General features: G+C 48.8%; 1 protein-coding gene across 1 annotated transcript in view; it reads right to left on the bottom strand.

Annotated features, from left to right (window-relative positions):
• TMC6 (transmembrane channel like 6) overlaps positions 1–16,324 on the bottom strand; it is a 229,636-nt gene that overhangs the window by 212,715 nt on the left and 597 nt on the right. The gene's annotated exons all lie outside the window — the stretch shown is intronic.

Below are 16,324 nucleotides of genomic sequence, written 5' to 3' on the forward strand. Positions count from 1 at the left end.
GTCCACCGCTTGGCCCTGGTAGGTGAGGGGCTGTTTCTGCCGAGCCATCTTCAAGATGCGTCCTTTGAGGGGAAAATCCGGAAGGAACGCGAGGATGTCAGGCGGGGTTGTCGCCGTGCGGCGCGGGAGACCAACCCTGTGTGCTCTATCGATCCGAATCTCGAAGTCTTCAGACTCCCCCAAGACATCTCGGAACAGTCCTTGCAGGTAGGCCGTCATGTCTCCTCCCTCGGTCTTGGAGGGAACATTCCGGACGCGGAAGTTATTGCGTCGGGAGCGGTTCTCCAAGTCCTCCGAATGTGCCTGCAAATCCATCTGTTGCTCCTGGAGGCGAAGTATTTCTTGCTGAAGTGCGTGCACTTCCTCGCTTCTAGTCATGTCCGCCGATTCCACCTCCGCCACCCTTTCCCCAATCTTGTCCACATCCCGCCTCAGTTCCTTGTATCCCCCAGCCATCTCCTGCTTAAGCGTCTGGATGTCTTCTTTGAGGGAGGTGAACAGCGCTTCCATGAAGGACTTCGTGGCCGGTGCCTCGCCGTCAGCCTGGTCCCCGCCTTTAGGCTGTGTCGTGGGCATCTGCTTGTCCGGGCTCTTCTCAGGTTTGGCTGCCCCCTTCACCAACATGTCTGTGATGGTGCGTCCCGTTCTGCGGGTGGAGGAGGACATGGCCGAGGTGTGGATCTGGGCCGGCAGCTCGACCGTCTCCTGCACTTCAAGGCCGGCGGTGGGCACAGCAGCAGTTGTCGATGTCGGCCGGTGGCCGCGTTTCTCAGGTCTCACTGCAGATGGGCGAGTGTTGGCAGCCGGGCGTGCGTTCAGGCGGGCCCACGGCCTCAGCAGCGCCCCGTGGTCTGTCTGCGTCTGGGGTCACTCTCTGAGGTAGGGTGCAGGGGCTCTGGGCAGCGGCGCCCCGAGTCGGGTGTAATGACGGCGAGTTCAAAGTGTCTGTGGCAGCCCGCCCCGTGACTGGACCCTTATGCACAGTGCCGTCTGATGCAATGCTCTCAGGCTGGCCGGTCGCAGCTGCACGGCAGTTCCGAGTCGGGGAACGCGTTGCAGCGGCTTTAGTATCGGTCACAGTAGCAGCAGTCGACTCTGGGCTACCTCTCAGTTAGGGCCTGTGGGGAACTTTGGCCTGGCCCCGGATGCCAATGTAGGGATCCTCCGCCACCCCCACGTGGGCCAGCTAGGTCATGCGCCGGGGGCCCGAGCGTGCCCCCCGAGGTCCCATCTCACCTCTTCACCAAAGTGCTCCGCTCCGTCGGCCCCGGCCTGTCCCGTCACTGCCGCTGGCGTCACCGGCTCTGTCCTGGCCCCGGAGATGGCAATGGCCCCCGTAGAGAGGAAGTGTCGATAAGGGCGGGAGCGGTCGGTCGGTGTGTACACGATCCCCAGCTTTCGACAGTCGAGGGTCGGGTCTTCAGCGAGGCCCCCAGCAGGGACCCTTGTGTCGTCCCAGGGGCCCAGCTGCACCCAAAGCGGCTTTGGGAGCGCAGGCAATGGCGCCGAGCGTGCAGTCTCGTAATCTAGTGGGAACGGCGGCTGTCCGCTAGGAGTAGGCCTCTCGTGTCAGCGCTCCTTCCGGGGTGCCCAGGCGGTCGCAGCCGGTCAAACCAACACCCGGGCCCTCGGGCAAGCGGGTCGGGCCTCTCGGCTGCACCGGCGTATGTCTCCTGTGTGCCGGTAGTATCTGTGAAGTCGGCAGCTGTGTTGGGGTCGGTAAGGCAAGCACCAGCCCAGGGGTGGTGAGTCAGGTGTGCACGTGGGGCCGGGACTGCCGCTAGAACCGCGGTTGGGGTCTCTCTGGTGAAGGCCCCCACACGCGATGCAGACCTCTGCCTCTCTTTTTCGCGCCAATCAGTCTCCCGGCCCACCAGGCCTGACGCCGGGGGCTCAAGCGTGCCCCCGAGGCTCCCCTTCGCACCCCTCCGCAGTACTCCTCACCTCCGGTCTTTGGCCGCTTCAGTCCTGGTCCCCTAGGCGGGCGCCGTCCGGCGTGTCCCTGCTCGCCACCAGGCTCGGCTCCACCGCTCCTGCACTGCCGCTCCGCCACTCCCCACGGTGGTCCAGGCTGTCACCCACGTCTCTGCCTCACGATCAGCGAGCCATGGGGTCCAGCAGCGCGGGTATCGGCTGTGGTCGTGGAGGTCCGCTGCGTCGGCGTCCGAGTAGGCCCGGGAGCCGGGACCTCGATTTCCGCGATCTCCAGCCGGTCCACCCTCTGTCCACCGGCCGGGCCGCGGCAGCAGCAGCCAGGGCCCCCACCTCACTCCTGGCCAGGGATCACGGGCCACCGGGCCCCGTCGTGGGCTCCGCAGTGCGCGGGACGGCTGTCACTCCTCTCTGGTGGCCGTTACTGGTCCCGTCCGAGCCGGCGGTTATGTCCGGGCAGCCGCCATTTCAGGACTCGCAGTCTTGGAATTGCACCTCTGCTAGGCCTCCCACCTGGTCAGGCAGACCCGGCAGCAGCGCCAACAGTGCCGCCCTCGTCTATGGGCAAGTGGAGATCGGTAGAGCGGTGTTTTGGGGAGGATTAAGCTATGCTAGGTGCTACGATCGGGGCAGGGAGCCGCGGAACCCACGTCCTAGCAGGTCGCAATCTTGGCCACGCCCCCCTGGATGCCATCTTGTTCAAAATTAATATCCTTTTTTTTAACTTGAAATCTTATGTACTGCTAAAAGCAAGAGGCCTGCTTTCATGTGTATTTCTTATAAAATGGCAGGCTACGATGTACTGTTATGTTGGTTTTAGCTTTGCCTTGGACCTGTTTACTTTAAAAGTTTTTCAGTTTTGCAAATCCTGATTTTGCATCCGCCTGACCTTTCATTGCATGCATCAAAACAGCATATCTTCCTGTGGCTTAATGCAGCGCCTCCATATTTTGCAGGCTTTAGCTCACTGTGTACTCCACCGTGACAAACCAATACCTGCCCCCATTAAGTGGAGCCAAAGGGCATCTTGGATGGGAGCTGCTGTACTGACCCAGGTCGGGTGACATTGCTTTGGACGGACATCATATGCTTTAGTACTGTTCAATAAAAGAATAATTCAGAACCTCAATTGGGCGCCATGTTTAAACCTGTAGTTTAAATAAACTGCAGCTTGAATGTGGTATTCAAGGTTGCAAATCATCGCCTGTCGAGGAATGTCCTTCGCTACAGCAGCAGTCTTTTTCCTTAGTTTACGTTAGACAGCCCTGTCTTCTGTGCTTAGCGCAAGGCTTGGAGTGCCTCATGCCTCCGATCCTGTTCACTGGGAGATCCTATTGTGATCCGAGCAGCATGACAAGGTACCCAGTTTGTTCTTGGTGTGACAGGTCTAATTTGCAACACATTTGCAGGTGTTTGAGTTTTTATGACAGAACCGATAGATCACCATTTCTCAAACTGTGGGTCCGGTCGCTAGCCGTTTTGTGGTGATGCCGAAGTCCGACCAATAATTAAAGGCTCCTTTACATCTTGTATTTATCATGTCACATTTGCTGTGCTTCAAAAAACATCAGATCAAAATGTATTGATGGGTCAATTAAAACCATTACAATAACACATTTGAGCAAATAATGGATAAAAAATAACAATCAATGTATTTGCACGAACCGCCCCGACTAAACCCTCTACAGATTGCTGTGTTTATTATCATACCAGACATGTACATGGAATTATCATCCTGATTTTACCAATCCTAATTAGCGTGCTCTGCAGCTATCCTCTTTAGATGGGAAGTTTCAATAAAGTGCTGGCCGTGGTAATGCATCCTTCTTGAGTCCTACGGCTATCCTCCCTAGATATAAAGGTTCAGTAAAGTGCGAAGTGCTGTACTTGTTAATGCATTGCTTAATACATTGTACAGATCCCGCATAAATATCTCCGATCATGCACTAGAGATACAGGCGCGTCATTGCATTATGTTATATGATGGTGCCTTATGCAGTTTGTGCAAATGCTATACTGGGTACTTCACGTAGAGCCTTCGTTCTCATCTTCGATAGCTTGCCCATTAAGAGTGGTGCTTACATGCACTGTCCTACAGGACCTTTAATATAGCGGGCATGACTGGGCGTGTAGGGCCACGTATACTTTCGCGAGCTCCGGTATGGCTAGCTCCATGAATTTTAGTAAGCGACTCATAAGCTGAAGGTGCACGCCGCACAGGTACTCTTTAATTGCTGCCATGATTAACCTAACCCCCAGTCTATTAAACCATGCGCGTAGGTACTTCCTTCTAAGGTACAGCACAAGAGAACACAAGCAGATGACATGTTCTATTGGTTCAGCACTATACCTAAACCCTCTGCAGCAGACCTTGTTCTTCCATGATTGTAAAGTTTTAAGGAGTAGTAGCATAAATCGTGTTCACATACATGTGTTTCTCATAGATTGTTTCATAGTTATAGTCAAATACGGCAGTGGAGACAATGAAAGGTAAGATGTTAAGAGTAGCTGTGCCCTTGTTAGCTTGGTAAAGGCCTCTTTCTTTTCCCTGAATGTAAACAACTTAGCCAAATACTTGACACCCATTTTAAAATAGTTATGATCGATCTTGTTTACCCAATGTGTCTTTATCTGTAGTTCTGATGAGATGTCAGATAGATGCACAGCTGATGTTATTGTGGTGTTTGAGAAAAAGGTTAGTTCAAGTTTTATGGTGCTCCTAAAGGTGACGTCGAGGGTCCAACGGCGTCTTGGAATATGAGATAGAAGTGAAGCTAGAAGACCTCTAGTTTCATCCCTTTAAGGCACACATGTTAGTTGTCTTTCCCATTGGAAAAGAGACTTCCACTCCGTTTTTTGTTTAATGCATAAATGTCTTTTTAATTAATTTAGATTTCACTTCTGTTTATCAGCTTCATTGATTTTTCATGTGGATTATAACCATGTGCATTTCAGGCAATGTCTGTAGTTCACCACCACCACGTCCACCACCTCCACGTCCAACACCACGTCCAACACCGCCACGTCCCCCACCACCACATCCACCACCACGCTCACCACCACCTCCACCACCACCACCACCACGTCCACCACAACCACCACATCCACCACCACGTCCATCAAGTCCACCACCACCACCACGTCCACCAGCACAACCACCACCACCACGTCCACCACCACCACCACCACCAAATCCACCACAACCACCACGTCCACCACCACATCCAACAGCACCACCACCACCACCACGTCCACCAGCACAACCACCACCACCACATTCACCACCACCACCACCCATGATGGGTAAAGTGTCACTGGAGGGCAGGTGTAATGGGAGTTTCATCCCCGGCTGTAAATGAGACATTTAAGGATGCATTGGGTGTGAGAAGACGGGAATTGGGGCTAAAGTATTACACCAGACCCAAGGTACACGCAATGTCACAGGGGCTCCTGTAAAAGTACTTTCAGCATCTCTACCTCACAGTGGCATACCTGCACGAGCCACTCACTCAAAACAAGCATTGGCATAGCCAATAGGTCTCGCCTTTGGGACCTTATAAGTGTTTAGCCATGCAACACTTGATGTTGTTGCACCAAGGATATTGTGCTGGATAACTAATCACTTATAAGGTCCCAAAGGTGAGACCTATTGGCTATGCCAGAGGTTCCCAAACTTTTTTGACCGGTGGCTCCCCTACCCACTGGCCATAGGCTGTGGCTCCCCACTGCGCCACTTTTCCTTGACGGGTGGAGCGATGCAAGCCCAGCCCCAGGAGCACCTACATCCCTCTCCCTGAAAACAGCTGGGATGAAGCTGTTGAAGGTATAACAACCACAGAGCATCCCTCCCGCCCACAGCCCCAGTGTGCATATCCATGGATGCTGGCTCCAGGCCCTTCCCTCCAGTTCCCACTGGACACTGTGTGCTAGCAGTGCTCCCATAGCATCTCACAGATGAGGCATCCACCCTTGGCCTCACTGCAGAACGTCTTCAGGACTCATGGAGCAGCAGTCACCCTGGGCCCACTCTTTATCCCAGTGCGGAGGGACCCCACCCCTTGCCTGGCACTCTGTCTCCCCTCAAGGCCCATCAGTCCATCCAGGGAAGGAGGTGACCATGCTGGAACTGCCGCCCCATACACACTCCATTCATCACACAGTACCGGCAGCACTCTCTCAATGCCACAGCAGGAGGGGCCCACCCTGTGCCCACTGTCCCCCTCTACCCCAACTCTTCAGCATTCCAGCTCTGCGCTGGAGGTGAAGGTACGCACCCCGGGCCTTCCATGTCTCTTCGCCAGCAACGCAACCCCGAGCAATATTAGTGTTTCTGTTGTGAATTAAATACATGTAATCCAGAGGTTTAACCTAAATCACACGTCTCAGTTCTTTTTTCATGTCTGAGATCTGTTTAAATAGCTTAGTAAAATGCACCAGCTAAACTGGAGGGCTATAGAGTAGGATACAGGAAGTTATAATACAAAATGTAATCAACTCTCGCGGGTTACATTCTTGTATATTAATGCAATCTGGCCCAGAGGGTGGGGAATTACATTATGATGTCTGTTCATCAAAGCACTCGCACATCTGCTGTAAGGGTCAAAAGCCCAATTGCTCTTTTCCACGACCGATATTTGTTCATTACAACTAGTAGGAGTAGCCTATATCCAGGTAAGCAGCGAGTACAAAAAGATTGCTCATGCAAATATTTTTATGAAAAACATAACTTTTCAATTCCACTTGTTACGAAAACAGCTCGACCGACGTGTGTTTTTGAGAGCTGGGAAATGACAGAATGGAAATCCGACCAAATGTCAGCAGAATGCTTAAAGATAAAGAAAACATTACTGATTTATTATAAATAATGACAGATACCAGATCTAAATTAAATCGAAACCCTTTTGGTGAGGCGAGCGTTGTCCACGCCTGCTGTGAGACATGTCTGGGCCTGCGACCTGCGACGTGGGGGAACACCAGCACTTATCTCTCTTTGTTATTGCCACCTCCAGACCTCCCCAAGTGTTGCAACGACCGCGTGAAAACAATGCCATGTGTATTCCAAACAACGAACGGCAACCTAATCTAGTGCCGCAGGGGAAAGCCCGGCAGGCAGGCTATTCACATCAAACAACTGGTGCACAGCGGTTCCCAAACTGGTGCACATCTATTCACGGCGCCCCAGACAAGTTTTGATGGCGGACCGGGGTTCCGCGGCGCACAGATTAGGAACCACTGGGCTATGCCAATGCTTGTCTGGTCTTGCCTGCGACAAGGCATGCGCTGCATGCGCCCTCACTTGCAAGAGATATTACATACAACAAGGGGCTTGCAGCCAGTTCTTTGCTTAACATTTGTTGGCTTCATTGTCACACTTATTTGCTGCCTTCGAATTGACCAGCACTTGCTGGCTTCAATTCCTCCTTTCATCTGGAGCATGGACCAAGTACTGATTGCTGTACTTCCGCTGATCACGCTGTGATTGAGACTCTACTTTTATTTTTCTTCTTCTCTGTAGTCCTTGTTGAACCTCTTGCCATTTACAGCCCTGTTTTACTATGCCACACACACTTCAAAGAAACCCTTTCCTCCAAAATGGATGCTTATTGTGAGACCAGATATTATCTTCTTTTATTGTGACAACAGATGTTATCTGCTTCCAAATGTATTTTCACTAAGACAGGGACTTGGGTGCAATATCTTTCTTTATGTGATAGGATTTTATCCCAAATGCCATCTTTTTTTTCTTTTTCTCATATTGGGAGATTAACTGATTTGGTGAGCGTCATAGGAGTGTTGTGCTGAGACCTTCAAAGCATTGGCAAAGACAATAGGTCTCACCTTTGAGACCATTGGCTCTGCCATTCCTTTTCTTCAGGCTGGACAACATGGACATTGCTGACTTTGTTAATGATTTGTAGCCATGCTGTATAGGATCATGGCTGCTGTGCGGCATGGCTAAAAATAATAATTAAAAAAAGGACTATGATGCATCCAGCGCTAATGCACGTTAAAAACAAGCATTGAAAATGCAATAGGTCTCGCCCTTGTTTAAGTTAATGCAATTCTGTTAGTAATTAGGTGGCTTTTTAGCTTTGCTTTTATTAGTGTTTTTCAAACTTTCATGTACATAACATGCATATGTATGCATATATGTATATGTATGCATGCATTTATATTTGTATTTAAATAGATATGCAGATGTATATCTATGTTTATATATGTATGTATATATATACACACACATATATATAAAGGCATATGCATATATATGCATATATATATATATATATATATATATATATATATATATATATATATATATATATATATATATAAACAAAGCTCCTCCTCAGCACGCTCTGCGCTCGCAGACACCGCTTCCACGCCAGCAAGTAGAGGGACGGACCAGCAAAGTCAGCAAGATGTTATTTATTTAACAAATCCCACAGAACCAGCATGTGTGTGCCCGTAGAGAGAGGTAGAGGTAGAGGTAGAGCGGTAGAGAGGTAGAGAGAGGTAGAGAGGTAGAGAGGTAGGTAGAGAGTAGAGAGTGAGCAGTAGAGAGTGGAGAGTAGAGAGTGAGTAGTAGAGAGTAGAGAGTGAGTAGTAGAGAGTGAGTAGTAGAAAGTAGTAAAGAGTAGTAGAGAGTGAGTAGTAAAGAGTAGTAGAGATAGAGTAGTAGAGAGTTGGTAGTAGTGAGTAGTAGAGAGTGATTAGTAGAGAGTAGTGATTAGTAGAGAGTGAGTAGTATAGAGTGAGTAGTAGAGAGTGAGTAGACAGTAGAGAATAGTAGGGAGTAGTAGAGAGTGAGTAGTAGAGAGTAGTAGAGTGAATAGTAGAGAGTAGTAGACAGTAGAGTAGAGAGTAGTAGGAAGTAGTAGAGACAGAGTTGTAGAGAGTAGTAGAGAGTGAGTAGTAGAGAGTGAGTAGTAGAGCATAGTAGAGAGTGGGTAGTAAAGAGTGAGTAGTAGACAGTAGTAGACAGTAGTAGACAGTAGAGTAGAGAGTAGTAGGGAGTAGTAGAGAGTGAGTAGTATAGAGTGAGTAGTCGTGAGTGAGTAGTAGAGAGTGGAGAGTAGGTAGAGTAGAGAGTAGTAGAGAGAGTAGTAGAGAGTAGTGAGTAGTGGAGAGTAGTAGAGAGTGAGTAGTAAAGAGTGAGTAGTAGAGAGTGAATAGTAGAGTGAATAGTAGAGAGTAGTAGAGAGTGAGTAGAGAGTAGTAGGGAGTGAGTAGTAGAAAGTGAGTAGTAGAGAGTGAGTAGTAGAGAGAGAGTACTAGAGAGTGAGTAGTAGAGAGTAGTAGAGAAAGAGTAGTAGAGAGAGAGTAGTAGAGAGACAGGCTCTGAAGATGAAACCACGCCTCTGACTCCGAGGGACATCTGTGTCAATGCCCCAGGGCAGCAGCTCTAAAAGAAAAGTGCGGAAGTGAAAACACAGCGAGACCAACAAAGGGAGGGGCAGGGCTGCTTAATGGATCGGGGGGGAGATGGGGGGCTATTCTTACACTGAGCACAACAGTGCCTTGGCTGGGTTTGCACTGACAACAATTCCCAAGGACTCATCTATAGCTTGGAGGGGTCTGAAAATCCTTTCGTTTCTGAAAGAAAATCTAAATGCGGCGTAGGATCACCCGGAAGAATTTACTCCCCCACATGGATAGCTGGAAAATTCAGCCGATCATTGTACTCCAAATTAAGACGGTCCTCCTGAACTTGGAGGATGTCTAGTTCCCTCCAAACACTAAATGAAGCCCATCGAGATGTGAGTAGTGCTCAAGCAACCAAGACCAATTACAGGTCCAACAAAAAAAACAGGCAGCAATAGAAAGCATGCAAGGGGCGCAGAAACGCAAACTCTTCGCCTACTAAAGGTGAGCCAACGCGCCACTCTGGGAGTCGGCAGCAGGGCAGGCGTGGCGTGTAACACGCACGCGAGAAGAGACAGAAGGAGGATATGCGCAAACAATGGCAAAAAAATTAAAAACCTGGACGGTTGCAGGAAGTAAGCTGTAGAATCCTCCAGGGGGTGCTCCACTGCTGGTATTCTATTCAAGACTGGAAAGCACTAGGGACCTGAACGTCAACAAGTCGCAGATTATTCTTCCAAGTGCCTCCTATGACGAGGGACAGACCTGCATAGACTCTAGGAGTCACGCCCCGTAAATGCAGTTTTCAGAAAAAACTAGGAAGAAGCCCGACTTTTGGAAAGTTGGAATGGCTGTGTACCAAACACAAACGGTTGATTTCTTTCATCTTTACACCTTACTTTGTCTATAACCTCCCACTGCAAAACTCCTTCCTACCGAAAACTGACCACGTTGTTAAACGACAAATACACATCAGACCAAGGTTTTCGCAAAACAAACAAAAAAAAACGCTGCTGTTCTACAACCAAATCGAGCAGAGAATTCCTTGGACTTTCCTTATAAACATCTCGATAACCAGGAAGCCATCCTCTGCACGTTTCATTCGCTGCTTTCTGGCACTCGTAGTTCGAGGGTTTGAAGCAATGTCTCAGCCTTAAAAGAAACAACTAGCTGAAAAGAAGCAGTACGCATGACACCAGCAACAGCAGACCGAAAAAGACACCAAATGGTATTCTGGAACTTAACGGTGTTGATCTAGAAGGTATTCCTGACTCTTCTCACAGAACTCACATAGTACACACAACTAACTAGACCCAGAAATGGAAACACGGAACAGGCAGCTATTTGTCGAATTGTATAGCACCTTCCACCCCAACGAGGCTCCAAAGCGCTTCTGGGCTGCCGTGGAAAAGGCAACTCAGTTTGTTGTGGTTGCTTGGTAGATCGTGGATTTATACAGTGGCACGAGGGCCAATGCGTTTCTTTACAAATAGGGTGCAGGACACTTGAGGGCAGGCCTCGCAAGTGCAACACACATTAACACAGACAGAAGGAGGACTCAAGCAAATAGTGCTTACAGAGTAATTGTAGTAGACTGTGTCCCTCCGCAAGTAAACAATCAAATCCCAGTAGGCGGGGCCAAAAGGGGACAGGGTGGCAACCCTCATTGTAATGATTGCCTCCGGTGCAATCATTACAGTTTGTTTTGCATCATGTATGGCCCAAAACACCGCGCACCAATGAAAATTGGAGGTGGAGCCGCAAGACGGCTTCTGGAATCGTATCGATTCCAAGAAGCCCTCGTCTATGACGAATGCAGCGCATGCGCTGCTCACGTCAGGCCGAGACCTAAAAAGCGCATTAGACCTGGAATGCATCGTATCTCTTTTAAAAATCAGTTGTATCCACACTGCAAAGCATTCGTACTGCTGTACTGCATGGTTACAAATCATTGCCAAAGCCAACAGCTCCTTGTCCAGTTATGGTCCGGAAGGCTCAGAAATGCATGCCCATATCGCAGACATTTTCTGTTCTTGTGGCCAGGTTAGGCAATGCTCTCCCCTGGTCGGGGAGTAAAACTAACGGCCCGCAGACTTTCAGAAAAGCTTTATTGCCTGTTTAATTCAATAGCAATTTAATGGCCCTGACTGGTTGGCTGTAATTATGTTCTGTCTTTAGTGCCAAGAGATCACCTGCTGGAGAAAGGGGGTGTAAAAAAAACCTGAATTTAATACACGGAGTATGCGTATAGTGCCTGAGAGTTCAGCTGTGCCATCTGAGCATTGCTTCATCTGAGCCCTGAGATCAGAGTGCGTGGACAAGCGCTAATAATCCTCTGAAAAGGTGCCTAAAAGCTACAGTGCCACGTCCTGAGGTGGATGCTGCACGTTGCCACCACCTCCCCAAGTTTCTCCCAGGAAAGTGGAAGCCACAGGGTGCTATATGCCTGTTTCTGAAGTTAAAGCCCCATTTCATTCCTTAAAGGGCTGAGCCATGAGATACTGCCACTCAAATACTTGTCTGTGGTGTAGCCCATGTGGATAGCGCCTGACATAGGAGTAGTAAGCACAGTGCCCAATTTGTAAAAGAATAAGTGGGGTGGCCCAAATTTGTGCTTAGAAGCCTGCTGAGAGCGCTATCGAAAGTCGGGGTGATTAATATGAGGCCTGTGAAGTCTTGATTCCACCTCATGACACTTTAATTCACTACCAGACACTCCCTGTTCCTTTATTTCGCTAATGCAGGTTCTTTTTTTTATCCATGTTTTCTCCCTTTGTTACTATTCTCCCTTTTTTCTCGTCCTCTTTCTTTCCCCCTTTTGTGTTTTTCTCCCTCGTGTTCTAGGTCAATGTCTGATCAAAAAATAAGTCCAAGCGGCTCAAAGGTTTTTCAATACAATACAGAAAGACTTTAGTACCCTGAACAGAACGCTGAGGTTTTGGTAGTGAAAAACTTCCATTAATGAAGAAGAAATTCACATTTTCCTCATTATTGCACATGGTTATATTTTTCGCCTTTTTGACTCCTGTACTATTAAGTGTGTAGATGCATTCAGCCTTGGTTTGTTCGCATTATTATATGTATTATGTCTTTGGGGCTGCGCTGTGTTTTTAGTACAACACTGTGGCTGGGCATCTCTTGATTTGTTTGATGTTGCACTGCTCTGCCATACTGCATCTCTCACTTGATCCCATAAACTACTCATAGCGTGGGCCTTGTCATTTGAGCGGCTTGCAAACCTGACCCGAAGAGCTGGAGAAACCAGTGGGTCGCAAGAGTTTTAGTAGTTGTCCTTTTGGGATTAACTACCTTACTGTTGATAACGTGGGTTGCTTAAAATCTTGAAATGTCATTGTTTAGAATGTAAGAATCCATGTTTTCTTTAGTTTGGGCAATTTCCATCTTTGTCATGATGTTGTTGTCTCACATGTGAGTCGGATTATTGTTTATTCTGTGTTAGAATAAAGACACTTCGATTTCACTAGCTGAGAAAATAATTCCCAGTAGCTGCAGAGTAGAGTGTACTTTCCTAAGCACTGAGCAACTGTCCCAGGCTAAATAACATACTATGCAACCGTTCATGTACTGAGAACAGATGTTGTGAAAACCTAGAACTCCATATTTCGTAGCGTACCCTGCATTGCATTTTGCGATGCAGGGCACGGAACGAAATTCGTTTTATTAATTTAATTGTTTACTTACCTGCAATCATCCAGATTCCAGTGTTTATCACCCCCCACCCTGCCCCTCCCCCGCCCCACCTGCCTGACCCACCGCAACTCCCTCCACGGGCCGGGGCTGGCTGTGGGCTCGGCTGGGCAGTGTCTGGAGTCTTATCTCCGGCACGCCGAGTTTTTCACAGGTCTTTAAAGACCATTTCCATACTTACATACTGGTTACCGAGGTTGTTTTTTTTCATGATTCCTGTACCCCCTTGGCCTCCATTCTGCCTATTCCTTACATTCGTATTTTACATTTACTGCCATAGTGTGAGTCTTATATAGCACGAACTAGACCAGAGACATCAGGTATCAGAGTGCTTTACATGTAAAGGAATATAAAGTAGGATTGTCAAAAGAAAAATGCCAGCCATGTGTTGTTTAAAGAGCCCGCAAAGACATTTTCTTGACAGTAAATAGGGTTTTAAATAAAACAAGCATTTACAATGCAATGGTTTTGCCTTTGACAAAGTTAGAGCTATTGGCATTGTCAATGACAAATTTTTTATTTATGTGTTGGTTTTGAAAACAGATAAATTAATGGCATTGTCATTTACAATGCCAATAGCGTAATCTCACGCAAATGGAGGATGGTTACAAAATTTTTTGAAAAGTGCTCTATAGAATCAGGAGGAGTCTGGGAGGGATAATGAATAGAGATAGAGCCAAGAAGGAAAAACAAATTAGGGTGAGAGAGTGGTGCATTGGAGAGAGTTAACAGTGTGTTGAAGGGAGAGTGAGTGACGGGATGAGAGTATGAGCAGAAGAGAGAGAGGCAGTGAGAGAAGGAGAGTGCGGTGAAAGGGAAGAGCGAGTGACGGGATGAGAGTATGAGCAGAAGAGAGAGAGGCAGTGAGAGAAGGAGAGTGCGGTGAAAGGGAAGAGCGAGTGAGGGGATGAGAGTATGAGCAGAAGAGAGAGAGGCAGTGAGAGAAGGAGAGTGCGGTGAAAGGGAAGAGCGAGTGATGGAGCCACAGGGAGTGGGAGGAGCGAAGAGGAAGTTGTTCATGAAGGTGAGGACTGAGCAAGTGACGGGGTTGTCTGGACAGGAAAGGCTGGCACAGGGCGGACAGACGCATGGAGACACAGGTACTAGGGGGCAGAGGTGGGAGACAGGAGCATGTGACACTGGTCCCGGGTGCAGGGTTTGGGACTAGCGTGTAGAGAGGATGGACAGCGTGTTATTGCACGAACAACAACAGTCGGCAAAAATCTAAGTAAAGGTCTGCTTTTAACGTGAAAAGGCGCAACAGTGAAGAGATCTGGCCAGAACGCATGGCATGTCCAGCATTACGTGGGGGAGGGTCAGCCGCCAACAATGTCTTAACTTCAAACCGGGAAAATCCGAAAGGGGAGGGGCGTCCAATTTAGCTAAGCTTTTGGGCAACCCTGTCCACACCATGGCACATATGCCTCGGTCTTTTCATGGAGGTAACTCGCGCTGAAAGAAAAAAACATCAAATACAATATTTTTATATTCACCTCCCAAATAAACGTTGTAAGAACTAAGTGCCTGGCGCTGCCGCTCACAACGATCGTGCTATGCACACTTTAAAAGGACGAGACAAGCAATGGCGGGAGCGTGGCTAGAAGTGGAACTTAATGGCCAGTTCGATCCGGCCCTTCATGGTACACCGAAGGTCAGGGAATAGCGCATTCCGGAGCTAGTTAGATGTTGCACGCGAAGTATAGTACAACTCCCTGCCACCAAACTACATACACACCACAACGTGCCTTCCTTCCTGCACGCGCCAAGCTCAAATCAGTATAACAAATCAGTGACGTGACGCTTGTTTTTGTGGATGGGTGTCTTTTTACCTTTTGCAGTGTTGTGCCTCGGATGATGCTTTGTTTTCTCTTGTAGCCGCACACTTGTCACTTTAGCACTGAGCGCGGGAGGGGGCGGGAACGGGGCCGGAGACAGGGAGAGCGGGAGAGGGGGTGGGAACGGGCAAAAAAAAAAAAAAAGCAAGCACTCACCTGGACTTCTTCCGGGTGGCAACTGCACATGCACTTCCGAGCGGGAGGGGGTGCGGGAAGCGGGAGGGGGGCGGGAATGGACCCGAGCCGAGCTCCAGAAACTAATCGACATGAGACGCGGGAGGTGGGCGGGGGGGGGCTCACGGACAGCGGGAGGGGGGGAGGGAACGGCAGCACTCACCTCGACCTCCTCCAGCGGCGGTCGGCCGCGTAATGGGAAAAACAAACAAATTTTTTTAAAAAACGAAACTCCGCCCACCGCCGCGATGACGACATCGCAGAGGCGGAGAGGGAAAAAATGTCGGGAACGCCCCCGAATCTGGTCCGGCCTTGACGGACAGATCCGGCTCCCAATGGCTAGCCTCCATTTATGGAGCTAGCCAATGGGAGGAGGGGGCGAGGAGGGGGCGGATACCCGACCCCACAGAGCAAAACATAAGATTTTGCTAGCGCATGCCTACTTCGTACGCATTGCCAAGCAAAACCTAAAAAGTATGTATTAATGTGCAATGTGACTTTTCTGTCTTTGTTCGCTTTAGTTATCAGTCACGGATCATTCAGGCAGCCCTACAACACAATTAAAAGTGCTTTCTATTTATATGTGCTGTTCGAAGAACTGAAAATACGGCTTACGGTGACTGCTTATTTTTGCACCGTCTGGGACATCAAAATAATGAGTTGGCAACCCTAATTATAAGACTGGAAATTTGTTGCAGGATCAGCACATTATTTATTTCCTCCACCCTTGATTCCTGATTAATGCCATAATAGCCATATCTGAAACACTCCGCCGCTGTCAATAACAAACTGAGTTACTTCAAGTGTCTGGGTATGCACCCTGCATTCAGACAACTCACTCTTCATTCTCACCTTTCACTTTCACGCTCACCCTGCACTCACAGTGATCACAATGCACTCACAATGCACTTGCGCTGTCCACCCTGTACCTCACCCTGCAGTCATACGAGCACACTACTGACCCTGCACTCATGTGACACTTCACTCACCTGTCTCCCTCATTGCTCAATGTGCAATCTCACTCAAACAAGCTCATCACTAACCATGCATTCATTCGTCCCACTCTGCTCTTGCATAAGCACCCAAATTCATATGGTCACCTCACTCATTCTGCAGTCGCTCCTCTTACCCTACTCTCACTCTGTCTCATCACTAACCGTGCACTCACATGGGCACTCCTGCCACCCACACAGCGCAGAGGGTTAATGTACCTGCTACAAAGAACATGTACCATGCAGATCACAGAACTGAGCGTGAGTAAACTAGGAGTAGTGCTATACAAAAAAAGTAATGTTTGTCAGAAAAGTGCT

The sequence above is a fragment of the Lissotriton helveticus genome, chromosome 7, assembly GCF_964261635.1.
Source record: "Lissotriton helveticus chromosome 7, aLisHel1.1, whole genome shotgun sequence".
NCBI lineage: Eukaryota > Metazoa > Chordata > Amphibia > Caudata > Salamandridae > Lissotriton > Lissotriton helveticus.